Source organism: Phocoena sinus, chromosome 11 (genome assembly GCF_008692025.1).
Source record: "Phocoena sinus isolate mPhoSin1 chromosome 11, mPhoSin1.pri, whole genome shotgun sequence".
NCBI classification, from domain to species: Eukaryota; Metazoa; Chordata; class Mammalia; order Artiodactyla; family Phocoenidae; genus Phocoena; species Phocoena sinus.
This window is the reverse complement of record NC_045773.1, coordinates 82,581,213-82,595,174: the sequence shown is the minus strand read 5'-3', so window position 1 is coordinate 82,595,174 and position 13,962 is coordinate 82,581,213. Positions and strand designations below refer to the sequence as shown.

The window sequence follows — 13,962 nt, the reverse complement described above, 5'->3', positions numbered from 1 at the left end:
AGCAGGAATTAGCAAGTCAGGGCTACTGAGTGCCTCTGCGAAGCTGGGAAGTGGAGAAGTAGTAAAGACAAGTCAGGACAAGGGTTTGGGGGCTGGGATGGTAACAGAAGCCATAAAGCCCATTCTGTGAGGAAGTCACTCCCTGCCTTTCTTGACTCCAAACCCTGAGGAGTAACTTTTTTTTTTTCTTCTTCTGAGGATTAATCCCAGCTCACCGGGTGCTACCCTGTACCATTTACTGCTCTTTAACCACAGGCCCTCATGCTGAGGTCTAGCCTCAGTGTCTCCCTTTATATATTTAGCATGTGCACCATGGTCTGACACATTGTGGGTACTCAGTACCTATTGAGAAATGAAAGAATGAGGTCAACCCTCAACTCTTCACATAATTTTGTTTTTCCTCCTACTTTGCTGGATGCAACTTCTTTCATTCTCCTTTGCAAACTTCTTCTCCATGTATTATTCGAATGGGTTTGGGTTTGGTGCTGGGCTACCTTCCCTTAAGTATTCTCAGAGCTTCCCTACCAATGTGTCTGTGGTGCCAGGGCTAGCTCTCAGGTATTCCAGAATATTGATTACCTCAGCCTTTGAGGGTTTTCTCTGGAGGCCCATTGGCCAGTGAAAAAAGCTGGGGCTGCTCCGCACCTGACAGGTGCAGGTGTTTCTGCCTCTTTCCTCTGAAGTTGCTCAATTTGAGTCTCGACGCTGCCACCCTTCTCAGATCTAGATGTTTCTCTTCCGGTCCAGATAAAGGCCCCTGATTCTGGGGGCGTAGTTCTGCTCCGGGTCAGGGCCAACCACACAGTGCGCGGGGCGGAAGGCATTTCAGGATCACTCCGAGGCCGAGGCCGGCGGCAAGAGAGTGCAAGTTCGCAGGTCTTATGTCCTGGGATCTGTCCGAAAGGGTCTCCAGGAGCGCAGTATATCCGCAAGAGGCGCGCGCAGGGGCCGAGTCGTCGGAGCCCTGCTCCGTGGCCGCTCCGTGGTCAGTTTCGTGATCTGCCTGCCCGCCGCCAAATCTGGCTTGGAGCATCTTCTCGTTGACCCCCGGTCTTCCCTGGGTAGGAGGAAGGACACCTCACTCCGGGGCTCTGATCGTTTGGGGTCAGAACTGTCAGTTTGAGAGGGGCCCCCAAGAAGTAGAGTTCATTCAGGCCAAATGTTAAGTTTTTCTCTTTTTCCTAACTCCGCGATAGGGGAGAGTGAACTAGGAAGAATGTGATTTTTTAATGTTAATTTTGGTTTGTTTTGGTTCTTTATGTTCCCTTTTCCCCACCCCCAGAAGAATTTGAAGAAACCGTTTTATTTCGTTTACATTTAATTATCTAAGGAGAAACAACACAGCTATCCAGCGGCCGGTTAGCTCAGTTGATTAGAGCATGGCGCTAATAATACCAAAGTCGCGGATTCGATCACCGTGCGGGCCAAGCTGTATACAATGAGATCACTTTCTTACATTTATACACAGACGAGAGTTCTGCCAGTTTTAGGTTCACCGCGATATCACAATTAATGTGTGGAAGACAAACCTCTCGCTGAGAACTTTAAAAAATTTGAACACACGCCTTTGATGTCCCCCAAGGTTGCGGTCCTGTTTTGACTTCCATCTGCAGGGCGAAAGGTTAGCAGGGAGTGACCCAGCAAGGGAAATAGAGCCGCTTTGGGCATATTATTTTTCCACTGGGTAACTGATTCTTGCAAAGAAACTGACCGTATTGGATTATTTACGTCCAAAAAAACCCTGGGAAACCATCCACACTTTCTACACTTCCACACTTGGGTCTTAACTAGTTCTGCGAAAGATGAAACAAGATTTTTTATATGACCTGTGAAAAAATGTATTAATATCAACACTAAGAAAGAAACAGCTTCGCCAATTGTCTCTTTCTAACAGGGAAAGAGCTCCCAATGACCAAACCTGGAACAGTCTGAACAACAAAGAGTGTGGTTTTGGATTATAGAAGTTACCTTTTTGTAAGAGACACTTACAAAAGAGACACTCTATCTACTAAGTTGAAGATATACATACCTTATTATCCTAGAAATACACAAAGGAAATATGTGCACAAGGAGATTCGTATAAGAATGTTCATAGTAGTATTGTTTGTATAGCCAAAAACTGGAAACAACCTGAATGAACCTTTACAGTAAATTGGATACATAATGTTGAAAACTATTCAACAATTGACAATGAACAGATCAGAGCTACACACAAATATATGGATGAATCTTACAAGCATAATTTTGTGAAAAGAAGACACAAAGGAAACACTTAGTATGATTATACTTATATAAATTTAAAAACCACAAAATTATGATACATTGTTTAGGGGTGTATGTGTAGATGGTAAAATGTATTAAGAATGTAAAAAATGATTACAATAAAAGTCAGGATTGTGGGGGGGATAAGAAGAGTGTGGAAGGCAGGGTGAGTGGAAGGGACATACTGAGGGCTTCTGGAGTGCAGCAATGCTCTTTTTTTTTTTTTGCTCCTGAGTAATGGTTAAATGGGTGTTCAGTTTATAATTAATTGTTAAGTTGTAGAAATAAGGTTTTATTTACTTCTCTGTATATTTTGCAACAAAATGTAAAACTAAGCAAAGACAAACAAGGAAGCTTTCTATGTCATCAATGTGTAAAGATTTCCAAAATATATTGTGAGGTACTAAAAGCAAGACCCAGAACATATGAATCTATATACTTACATGCAAGGGGAAAAAGAAACTCCAGAAGGTTAAGTAACAAATTAATAATAGTAGAAACCTATGGATGATGGAGAAGAGAGAAACAACCAGGTAGGTGAGTAACAGGGATGGGAAGGAAACTTTTAACTGTATAACTATTTATAAATTTTTTAACTCTATGAGTATATTACCTTTTCAAAATACAAAACAACCAAATAAATAAAATTTCTTAAAAGCACTATTCAGAAGCCTTATAGGAAAATGTGTCCTCTTTAGAACAGGTTCCCACTCCCTCGGAGCCTCATGTATTATCTTCATCCAGCCTTAGCTCCAGTAGCTCGGGAGTCAGGGTTTATTCCTGGACAGTTGAAGGTCTGGAAAGTGGAACAACTACTGATTACACAGATCAACATCTGCAGCTCTCCAGATGAGATTAGAAGTCTTAGGTGCTTAGTCCTAACTGCAGGGTCAAGCTTTAAGTCCTTGCACAAGCACTGACTAGCAATGGTGGGTCACATAATTAAACAGAAGACCCACAGTTAGCAACTCAGTCAGGCTTGTACACACACCCACAACAGGGAGCTATATGAATGGAATTCAGAACCTTTACCTATGAACAGACCATTCCTGTCCCCTTTCAAGGTTGAACACTTGAAATTTGCTTGTATATTCACCTGTGGAAAAACTCATTTATTGTACCCTGGTAGACCATTCATTCAACATGTATTCAACAAATTGTTAATGAGTAGCTGCTATTTAACATGTACTCCTCGAGATACTGGGACTAAACCTGTGAACAAAATGGGCAAAACTCTATCCTCATGGAGTTTGCATTGTAATGGGAAATGCAGACCAATGAATAAGTAAAATGTATAGTGCAGTAGATAGTGATAAGTATGAATGAAAAAATATAGCAAAAAGATAATAGGGATTTTTTTTTCTTTTTAATGTCTTGTAATTTTAAATATGTTGAACAGGTAAGCCTGCACTGAGAGAGTGATATCTGAGCAGACCTGAAGGATATGAGGAAATGAGTTAGGCACGTATTTGGGAAAGGGTGTTTCCAGGCACAGGAAGCAGCCTATGCTAAGGACTGAGGCAGGAGTACATCTGACTTGTCTGAGGAAGAGCAAGGAACTAGAGAGGACGGTGGAGGGGAGGAGGGGAGGGCTCTTACAGGCCACGAGAAGCATGTTGGTTTCTTTACTGAACAGGAGGGAAACTCTTGGAGAATTTCAAACCCTTGGGGAATTTTGCACTACTTCTGTGTGTAGAATAGACAGGAAAGGGGCAAGGTTAATAAAAACCGGGGGACCAGTGACGGGTCTATTACAAAAATTGAGGTGATGGATCAGAGAAACGCCTGAGGATCTACATACTGGAAATGTTCCCACTAGCCAGCTGTGATCACAACCACTATTGGTCACAGGGCAGGCTAAAACTCCGTTCTTTCTTCAATGAAATAAGGACTGTTTGGACTTCACCTCAGATTGTGTCTTTTGGCCAGGTAGAACTGGCCTGGAGGAAAAGACAGAAGCAAAATTCCAGAGTAAAGAACTCCCTGTTTATTCACAACAAGAGCAACTTTACATAAAACCTGACGTGCTCAATCAGTAAAATGCCTTTAAAATCGTTTTGCAGAAAGGAAACAAAAATGAATGTAAATTTGTGTCAAAGGAAATAAAGGAGAGGGGAGGAGGTTGGGATTACCATATACACGCTACTATATATAAAATAAATAATCAACAAGGACCTACTGTATAGCACAGGGATCTCTACTCAGTACTCTGTAATAACCTATATGGGAAAATAATCTGAAAGAAGAATAGATATATGTATATGTATAACTGAACCACTTTGCTGTATACCTGAAACTAAGACATTGTAAATCAACTATACTCTAATATAAAATAAAAATTTCTTTAAAATTAGGTGAGAGATTGATACGCCTTTTAGTATGATAGCAAAATAAATAGTAAAAGCTGGTTGAATTATGGATATATTTTGAAGGTGGAGCTGATAGATGAAATGTAAGATCTCAGCAAAAGCAAAGATTCACAGATAACTGCACAGATGGAGTAGTTGTTTACTGAGATGTGGGGAGATTGGGGAGGGGAAAGTTTGGGGGGAAGATTAGGACTTCAGTCTTTGGCAATGTTAAATATAAAATACTTGTCGAGAAGGCAGCTGTATGTGTGAATTTGGAGTTTGAAGGAGCAGTCCAAGGTGGAAAGACATTTGCATATACGTGGTATTTAAGGACTGAGCCCTGAGTGTGCAAATGTAAGATTCATACAAGAGGTAGTTATAATACAACATGTAATAAGGACTATTAATAGGATTGAAATAACTTCAGGGACCCTGGGTGTATTCCAGGAGTTTCTAAACCAGTCTTGAGGAGTCAGCAAAAGCTTCGGGGAAGAGGTAGTGGGTAACGTCTGAACTGGGATCCAAAGGACAAGTAGGAAATGGCAAATGGGAAAGGGAGAAGGAATTCCAGGGGAAATGCAACCTCGACGTCCAAAAGCAAGAGAGGACTCGAAACAGTCAGGAATTCCCCTGCCCCCTTCCACTCCAACTTCTCTGTCACATTTACCCTCCTGCCAGAGGAGGGACTATAGACGTTTGGAGGGAAGTTACATTGGAGAGATTTAACATTTGGATTTGGTGGGCAATACTTTTGTGGCTTCTAGTTACTTCTGTGTGGAGTGAAGTTCTTATTCCGCACCTAGCAGTGCAGTTTCTGGAAGGTAGCACGCAGAGGCAGCCGCGAACAACAGGAGCCTTGGTGTGCAGAGGCTCCCAAAAGCCCTATTCCGAGACCAACTCCGAAAACAAAAATTCTGTTTTCAGACACAGGAATTCCTGTACCCTGTCGAAACGGATCCAAACGTTATCCAATCGGAAATGGAATTCTGAAAATCTGGCTCCCTTGCAGGCAAAGAAAAACCTCTTGAGATTTTTGACAGTTTCTTCTCAAGCGAGGGTTTCCTCAAGGCTTTGCCCCGCCGGCTCCTCCTAGGTTCCCCCTGCAGCTGCTGCTGTGAGCCCAGACGAGCTTCTGAGGAAGCGGGTTCAGAGACTGAATATTTGGCGGATTGGAAACGGGCAGACTTGGAGGCGCTACTGGAACCCTGTGGTTCTCATGGGGACCGAAAAGAGGCCGAGTAAAGGGAGGAGTGAGCTGAGCTAGGGGGGAGGAAGAAAAAGACGGGGGAAAACGAAAAGAGAAGAAGCCATTCTTGTGTTTGAAAACCCAGTTGTGATAACGGAGTTGAATATCGACGAGGGAACATCCGTTTATAAGCAGAGTGGACCAGCTGAAGTGTGTTGGACAGGAAACCCAGAGATCGATGCATCGGAACCAACCTTGGCTGCAAGTTTTGTAGCAACTCCATTGTTAAGCTGTATTCAAACAGTTGAACGAAATCTACTTCTAGATCTTACATCATATTTCACCTTTCCTAAGGTATTTACCTTTCAAAAGTCACCTCTCAGAGGATCAGCCTGCCATAGAAGTGTGGCACGTAAGTCCCACGTTCTCACCTTTCATGGAAAAGTCTCGCCCTTCTGCTTGATAAATTAAGACATTTCTGATAAATTAAGACTCATTTGGCTGTGGCACAGTGCCCCGGGGTGTAAATATGCTCTCCTCTCGGACTCCCATCACGGGAACAATGGGAAGAACTGAATCCTTCAGTAGACGTAGTCTCGTACACGATTTCATGGAGGAGGGAGGAGGACAAATTCCACATTTATTTCCATTATGTCCTCCATTAAAGGGTGTTTAAATTATTATGTGTTTATCATGCTTTGATTAATTATGTGCAAGTAGATGCAGATATAGCACAATCCACAAGAAGTATTTTTAATACAGATTTGGGTTCAAAAGAGAAACATCAGATTTCAATGTTTATACCTGGATTTGGTAGAGAGAAGCATGGTAGGAAAATCAAGAAGATACTAAATATAAAAAGATGTGGTATTGGAATAAAATTCTATGGGAGACACGGGATGGAAATAACGAATTCAAGGAAATAAAAGATCAAAGGAAAATCTTTCACAGAAGTTTTACAAGGGCTTTCTCTTCTCTCTCTTTCTCAAGAGATGTCGGTAAGTATTAAATTACTATAGTTTTAAGATTCCTTTGATATAAATTACTCTATCCTTCAGAAAAATTGAACCTTATGAAGAAGAATGTTACATGTCCACTGTAAAAAAATGTGAGGGGGAATATCGAATTTATCAAAATTCCGTTGGGGGTTAAGAATGCCCCCAAAGCAATTGAAACTAATAAAGCAAAGGAGACCTCATAAAACAGTGCATACAGAGCCTGGGTAGCTCAGTCGGTAGAGCATCAGACTTTTAATCTGAGGGTCCAGGGTTCAAGTCCCTGTCCAGGCACTATGGACCTCTGTTTCCTAGGACCATTAGTACTTTAGCTTTTCTCCCAAGGAAAATTTGGGTTAAACTTCGAGGACTTTTACCAACCTACCGTGAGAAAAAGCCAAGAAGTCAGCTACCTTCAGCCTTAACTAGTAGTTGAGGTTTGATATTCTGTTCCAAACAAAAGATGATTTTAGCAGTTTTGAATAATAGAGACTTCCTGAGGAACGCAGTACAAAACCCTTACAGCCCATGAAATATAAGAAGGCTATCCCTCTAGACTAGGGTGCTTTAGAAAAGGAACTGGAAACTATATTTGTTGGGTAAAGTATTCTCTGGGTCAGGACATTTAGATTTTCAGTTCTTCACTCTCACAACTGACCTACTTGGCAGATGGCAAAGCCCTCCACTAAACTGTGGTAATGTCACATTCTAATGGTAAACCCAAATGGTAGGGAGTTATTTCACAAATACTGCAGTATGATCTTTAGGTGAAATGCTCACCCTACCCAGAAATATTGGCATACTTTACCATATGTTTCTGCAATTTTGTCCTGTTGTGTGTTGGTGGTGCAATTTCTTGCTCAGTGGATTGTATTTCTCTTTAGAAATATACATTTCCCCCCTCCCTCTCTGTGGAAGGATTGTATTTCCCATGCCATTTGAAGATTATGTGATGGTCTGCATAGAAAATGCTAAGGAACCTAAAAACAAACAAACAAACAAAATTCCTCCTAGAACTAATAAGTATGTTCAGCAAAGTCACAGAATACAAGATCAAGATAGAAAAATGAATTGTATTTCTATATACTAGCAATAAACATGTGAACACCAGAATTAAAATACAGTACTTTTTTTAAAAAAGGAAAAGAACACTTAGATGAAAATCTATCCAGACATGTGAACATGTATATGCTGGAAACAACAAAACTATAAAATTCTGATGAAATAAATCAAAGACCTAAATAAATGGAGAGAGATTCCGTGATTATAAAACTCAACATAGCTAAGATGTCAACTCTCCTGGAAATGATATAGAGGTTTAACATAATTTAATATAATTCTTATCAAGATCCAGGTAAGATTTTTTTGTAGCTATAGACATGACTATTCTAAAATTTATATGGGAAGAAAAATGAGTTAGAATAACTAAAATGATTCTTAAAAACAGGAATAAAGTGGAAGAAAATATTCTTATTATTTCAAGACTTATTATACAGCCACAGTAATAAAGAGTGTACATTTTTGGCAGAGGGATAGATATATGTTGATGAAACAGTATAGAGAATCCAGAAAGCACCACATGCAGGTACATCTAAATTAATTCTTACAGAAGTGCAGAGGCAATTCAGTAGAGGAATAAAAGTCTTTTCACAAGATTGTGGTGGAGCAATCCATAGGCAAAAGAAGACAACCGCCGCCTAAACCTCACACTTTACTTAAAAAGTAACTGAAACTGGTTCATAGATTTAAAATAAAACATAAAACTATAAAACTTTTAGAAAAAATATGAGAAAATTTGGGGGACCTGGGGCTTGGAGGAGAGTTCCTAGATGTAACACCAAACACACAATCCATAAAAGACAAATTTGACTGACTGGGTTTCATCAAAATTAAAAACTTTTGCTCTGCAAAGGACTCTGTTAAGAAAATAAACAAAGCAAGGTACAGACTGGGAGAAAATATTTGTAAATCACATATCTGGCAAAGACATATCTAGAATATACAAAGACCTCTCACAACTCCACATTATAACAACACTCAATCCAATTAGAAAATGGTCAAAAAACATGAAAAGACTTTTCACCAAAGAGGATATACAAATGAGAAATAAGCACATGAAAAGATGTTCAATATCACTAGTCATTTAGGAAATATATATTAAGACCATGGTGAGATATCACTACACACCTATTGCAAGAGATAGAATCACAAATGGTAACAGCTGCCAAACGCTGGTAAGAATACAGAGAAACTGGATCTGTTATACATTGCTCATAGGAATGTAGAACGGTGTAGCCACTCTGAAAAATAGTTTGTCAGTTTCTTAAAGGGCTAAACACACACTTACCATACAACTCAGCAATTCCACTCCTAGGCATTTATCCCAGAACAATGAAAACTTATATCCACACAAATCCTTGTGCATTATTATTTATAGGAGCTTTATTTGTAATAGCTCAAACCTGAAAACAACCAAAATGTTCCTTAATAGGTGAATAGGTTAAACAAGCTGTGGTCCACCTATACTATGGAAGTATACATCCATACTCAACAGTAAAAAAAAAAGAACTATTGATACATGCAACCTTGATACATTATCTTTGCAACTTCATGTGAATTTATAACTATAATTACTTCATGTGAATTTATAATTATTTATGATTATTTCATTGAAATAATATATTTATTATATAATATACACACTTCCTCTTCCTCATGGACTTGGCCATGTGACTTGATTTGACTAATGAAATGTCAGTGGAAATGTCCAGTCTGACATATCAGAGAAGTAAAGAACCATTATGTGGGGATGAGGTAGAAGAGCCCTTGGTAATCAAATCACCTTGTTCATAGATAGGTGAGTTCTGTATGTTGCTGTGAGCTTTAAATGAACTGCTGTGACACAATCTCCCACTCAGAAGTAACCCTGCAAGATAATGGTGAAAAGAAATCCTCCCAGTGGCTAGAGCTTTAGATGGTTCATTTGATGTTCCTCTTTACATGGAGAGAGAAGTGGCCTAAGATAAAGCTGTATATGGGATCCTAGGCAAAAGGGAATGGTTGGCTGGAAGGTCAGGAATCTGAAAAGCATAAGATTTGAAGATTAGAGACCAGAGGTGTGGAGAAATGCATGTGGACTGACTGGTGGGAATTGTCACAGTGTTGAGGATCTTTTCTCATATATTAACACCTTCCAGATAAAATCTACTTCATAACAGCCACTGAACAATTAGCTGCACAGATCAACTCATCCAGTAGATGTCATCACCCTCAGGCATCAATAACAGGAATTTCTTATTTTAAAATATTATTAAAAGATTGAAGGAAGGTTTTTTACTCTCTTTTTTTTTCCTTCTTGGTGTGGGGCTGAACTTTAGTGAGTCATGTCTCCAAGTATCTCAAATGATCCCAAATACTTTAAGGTTGAAATTTCCAGTATACAAACATCTAACTGATGCTAGAGAGCCATAAACCACAGCTAGCAAGAGTAAATGCTGAATGGATGGGGTAACATTGCAACCAGTGTACTGTGACAACACAACAAAGGCAGGTGAGGATTATTCATCCTAGAAGAAATGATAGGAGAAGTTAATATACAAATCGTTTGAAGTAGTCACGGGAAATGGAGAGCAGACTGCATTTGTCCAAAACCTATGGATCCATTGATCCCAACATTTGAACAAAAGCTTGAAGGAGGCCAGGGAGTAAATCTTATAGATATCTGAGGTAAGAATTCTCTACACAGAGGGAACAGCATCAGAACAATATGTTGGACACGATAAAATAGAGGAATAAAAGCAAAATATTCTCTAAGAGGTGAAGACAAATACCTACTTAGTCACACAGGCAAGAATCCTTTGGCAGATGAGGAGAAAAAGAATCCATATCACAACTGTGGAGTAGAGGTGGGAAAAAATTAAAAAACGGAATCAGAGAGGACTGTTTAGAATAAGTGTGATTTCCCTTCACTAACTGCAGGAATAATCACAGATAGGGGCATGTGGAGTGTAGTCTCTGGGAGAGTTAACACTGTGTCCTGTTTGATACAAAAAAACCCTGATGGCATTAGAACCATTTCCTTAATTCTTTGACCACTGTGGAACGGTCACTGTCTTTCGCATCTTCCTTATCTGACTCTAAAAGGAAGAGACATTTCGAATACCATTATATAAGTGACAGTGTTTTTCAAATCACTCAGAAGTGAATGGGTGTAAAATCAATGTAAAAAAAAAAAAGGTCATGAATGGTATTTTAATAAATGGAATAGAAGATATAGGAATAGAAATAGGAAATATCAGAATAAACCCATGCAGTAAAATACTGTTTGGTAGAGTTTGGTCTCTCTGTCTCTCCAAATATCTATCATCTATCTATAGCTGTATCGATATTGGTATAGATGATAGACAGAGATAGATTCAGATAGTTATCTCTCTCATATATATATATATATATATATATATATAAATCTTTCTTACATATGTATAAATGTATATATATACATACATTAGTTTGCATATTGTACTGAGTTGTGACTTAAAATGTATTTCGACACTGAGTTGCAGTCAGAAAAGTTTTGAAAAAAGACTTTCTTGAGAGGGTACAATTTGAAGATGGCAGCATCTCCTTGAGATGACAAATATCTGGGGGTGGGGAGTCGGTGTATGAGCCCCAAAGGAATAATGGAGTTTCGCTTTCCTTGGCTGAGGTAGCTGTATAGCTGGGCTCAGGTGAGCGTAGCTGCAGACCCGAGGAGCTGCATAGCTGGGCTCAGTGCGCGTGGCTGCGGACCCGAGGAGGGTCCTCGGCGGGTGCGAGCTGCTAAGCTCGCCACTCCACCATCGTTCCTTAAGTTTTATTGTGGACGGGGACATGGAGTACAAGGAGAAAAAACAAACGAACAAAACAAACGAAAACACACTAGCATACAAGCCTCGACCTAGCCATGTGACTGAAGCAACACTCTATGCTCACTATCCAAAAGCTTCCAGTACTAAAGAGAAAAGATTTACAACCTTCCAGACGGGTCCCGTCTAGCGACATCGCAGAGGCAGCCGCAAATGAGAGCTGTGTTCGGGAACTTCCCAAAGGTTCTGCTCTCTAATATAAGCTTCGGGAAAAGGAAGGTCCTATCTTATTAAAAAATGTGTTTGTTTGTTTAGTCGAAACGGCCCCAAACAAGATAGAATCGAAATTGTGACCCCCGTGTAATAATTTGAGAAACAAACTGGGTGAACTCTATTTCAGGCGCACCGTACTGAAAATCTTGCGCCCTTGAGAGCAAGCAAAATGCCTCTCTTTTATTCAAAGTGTCATCTATAAGATTTTTCGACAGGTAACAGAGGAGATGGTTAACACGTTTCCTTTCCGGTGGCAGCAGAGTTGGCTGCACGACTTCCGATCTTCTCCCCGAGAAGGGTCCACCCAGAGTTTTGCTCCGCGGGCTCTTCCTCCGCTCCGAGAGGCTAGCGGCTCCAGGGAGTGGGGAGGGGTGCTGGGGAGGAGGTTCAATGCCGAGCTTTGGGCACTCTTGGGCAGGTTGGAAAATTGCAGACCCGAAGGTGATGACCCAAGGTCATGTGGTTGCGGAAGAGCTGATCTACGTGCCTCGAGAGAGAGGGGCGACAGAAAGAAAGGAAATCAGAAAGAAAGGAAATCGAAAAAAATGTTCAGCGCAGAAACGGAGACATAATCATTGAAGGGAATAACAGTGGCTTCTGTCAGCGGCTAAGCAGAGTGGCGCAGCGGTAGCGTGCGGGGCCCATAACCCAGTGGTCGATGGACCGAAGCCATCCTCTGCTAGAGAGCTTTTCCATCCCTTGCTATTAAAACTTTACTCCAACTCGGCTACAAGTACGCACAAACACCGAATCAATTCCTACCTCTTCCATGTTCACTCAGTTAACATTCTCGAGTTTGAGAATCCTCTAGTTTGCCTTCTTGCTTCCCACCTTACTTTGAAATCCCACCATTCTCTCACTAGGCAATTGCAAAACCCTTCTAGCTATCTGAAGTGACACACTGCCCCGAACTGTAAAATTGTAAAATTCCTTCCATCCCTGGTGTCCAGTAGAGGAGCAATGGAAATATTCCTTCAGCGGAGGCGGTCTTATATCAATATATTGTATGCGACCTCTCGGAGAAAGAGGTGATAAATTCCATATTTACTTCTGTTACAACTTCCAGTAAAGGCCCTTTCAAATTTGTTATCTACTTACGATGTTTTCATTGATTGCATTCTATTAGTAAATGAAAATATAAATGAAACCAAAAAAATTAATTATAACAGATTTGTGGTTCTGTCACATATCAAAATTTCAGATTTCAGTGTTTATACCCATATTTGGTGCAGACTAGTATAGTAGGACGATCGAATAAAGACTTTAAGCGTAAGCATACATTATATTGGCGTAAAATTCTGTGGAAATACAAATTCAAGGAGAAAGTGATCGGTGAAGTGGGAGATGTCTGGACCCATTTTTGGACAGTGTGGGTTTTGAATGGAACTCATTCTCCGAGTTCCTTAACTTAACAACCTTAAAATGACGTTTCTTGAAAGAATCGTATTCAATCCGTGCCATTTTTATTGTTATTGGAAGGAATGGTGTTACAAATCTTAAAACGTTATTCGTTTTTCAATTTCTCAGAATGTTAGTGCCCTAGTTCACTCAGGCTAAGCCTGAATATTCAGCCGCAAATTAAATCTCCCACTTCTTTGCTCCCCTCCTGGAGCTCCGACCCCACCGGGCTAGGTGAGGATCGCGATTGGAGAGGGTGGCCGGGCGCGGGGACGGGGAGGCGTGGCTGAGCGAGGGACAAAGCCGGCTGCCTGCGGAGGCGCTCAGGCTCTCTTGGTCGGTAGACAAGAAATCCCTTCGGCCCCCTCCGGAGCCTCGCGAACCCGCCAGAGTGCCATCGTACCTGCATACTCAAAGTGCGAACAATCGAGGGCGACACACATTCAGCCTCGGGGAGGCGTATGGAAAAGGAAGGAAGGAAAAGGCAAAGGCAAAGGAAAGGAAGAAGGGCGGGAATCCCCAGGCAGCAAATCCGGCCTCCGTTATTCCCCGCTGCTGGCGCCACGAACGCCGTCTGGGCTGCCCAGGTCCACGCGCCCGGGTCTCCGGTCCCGCGCTCCCGGCAGCGCCCCGCCCCTCGCCCCCAACCTCCA

At 41.0% G+C, this 13,962-nt stretch overlaps 1 non-coding gene across 1 annotated transcript; it reads left to right on the top strand.

Moving 5' to 3' along the window:
• Positions 1–7,015: 7,015 nt before the first annotated feature.
• On the top strand, positions 7,016–7,088 carry TRNAK-UUU. Its single transcript has one exon. It is a non-coding gene; the product is annotated as a tRNA-Lys (tRNA).
• The last annotated feature ends 6,874 nt before the right edge of the window (positions 7,089–13,962 follow it).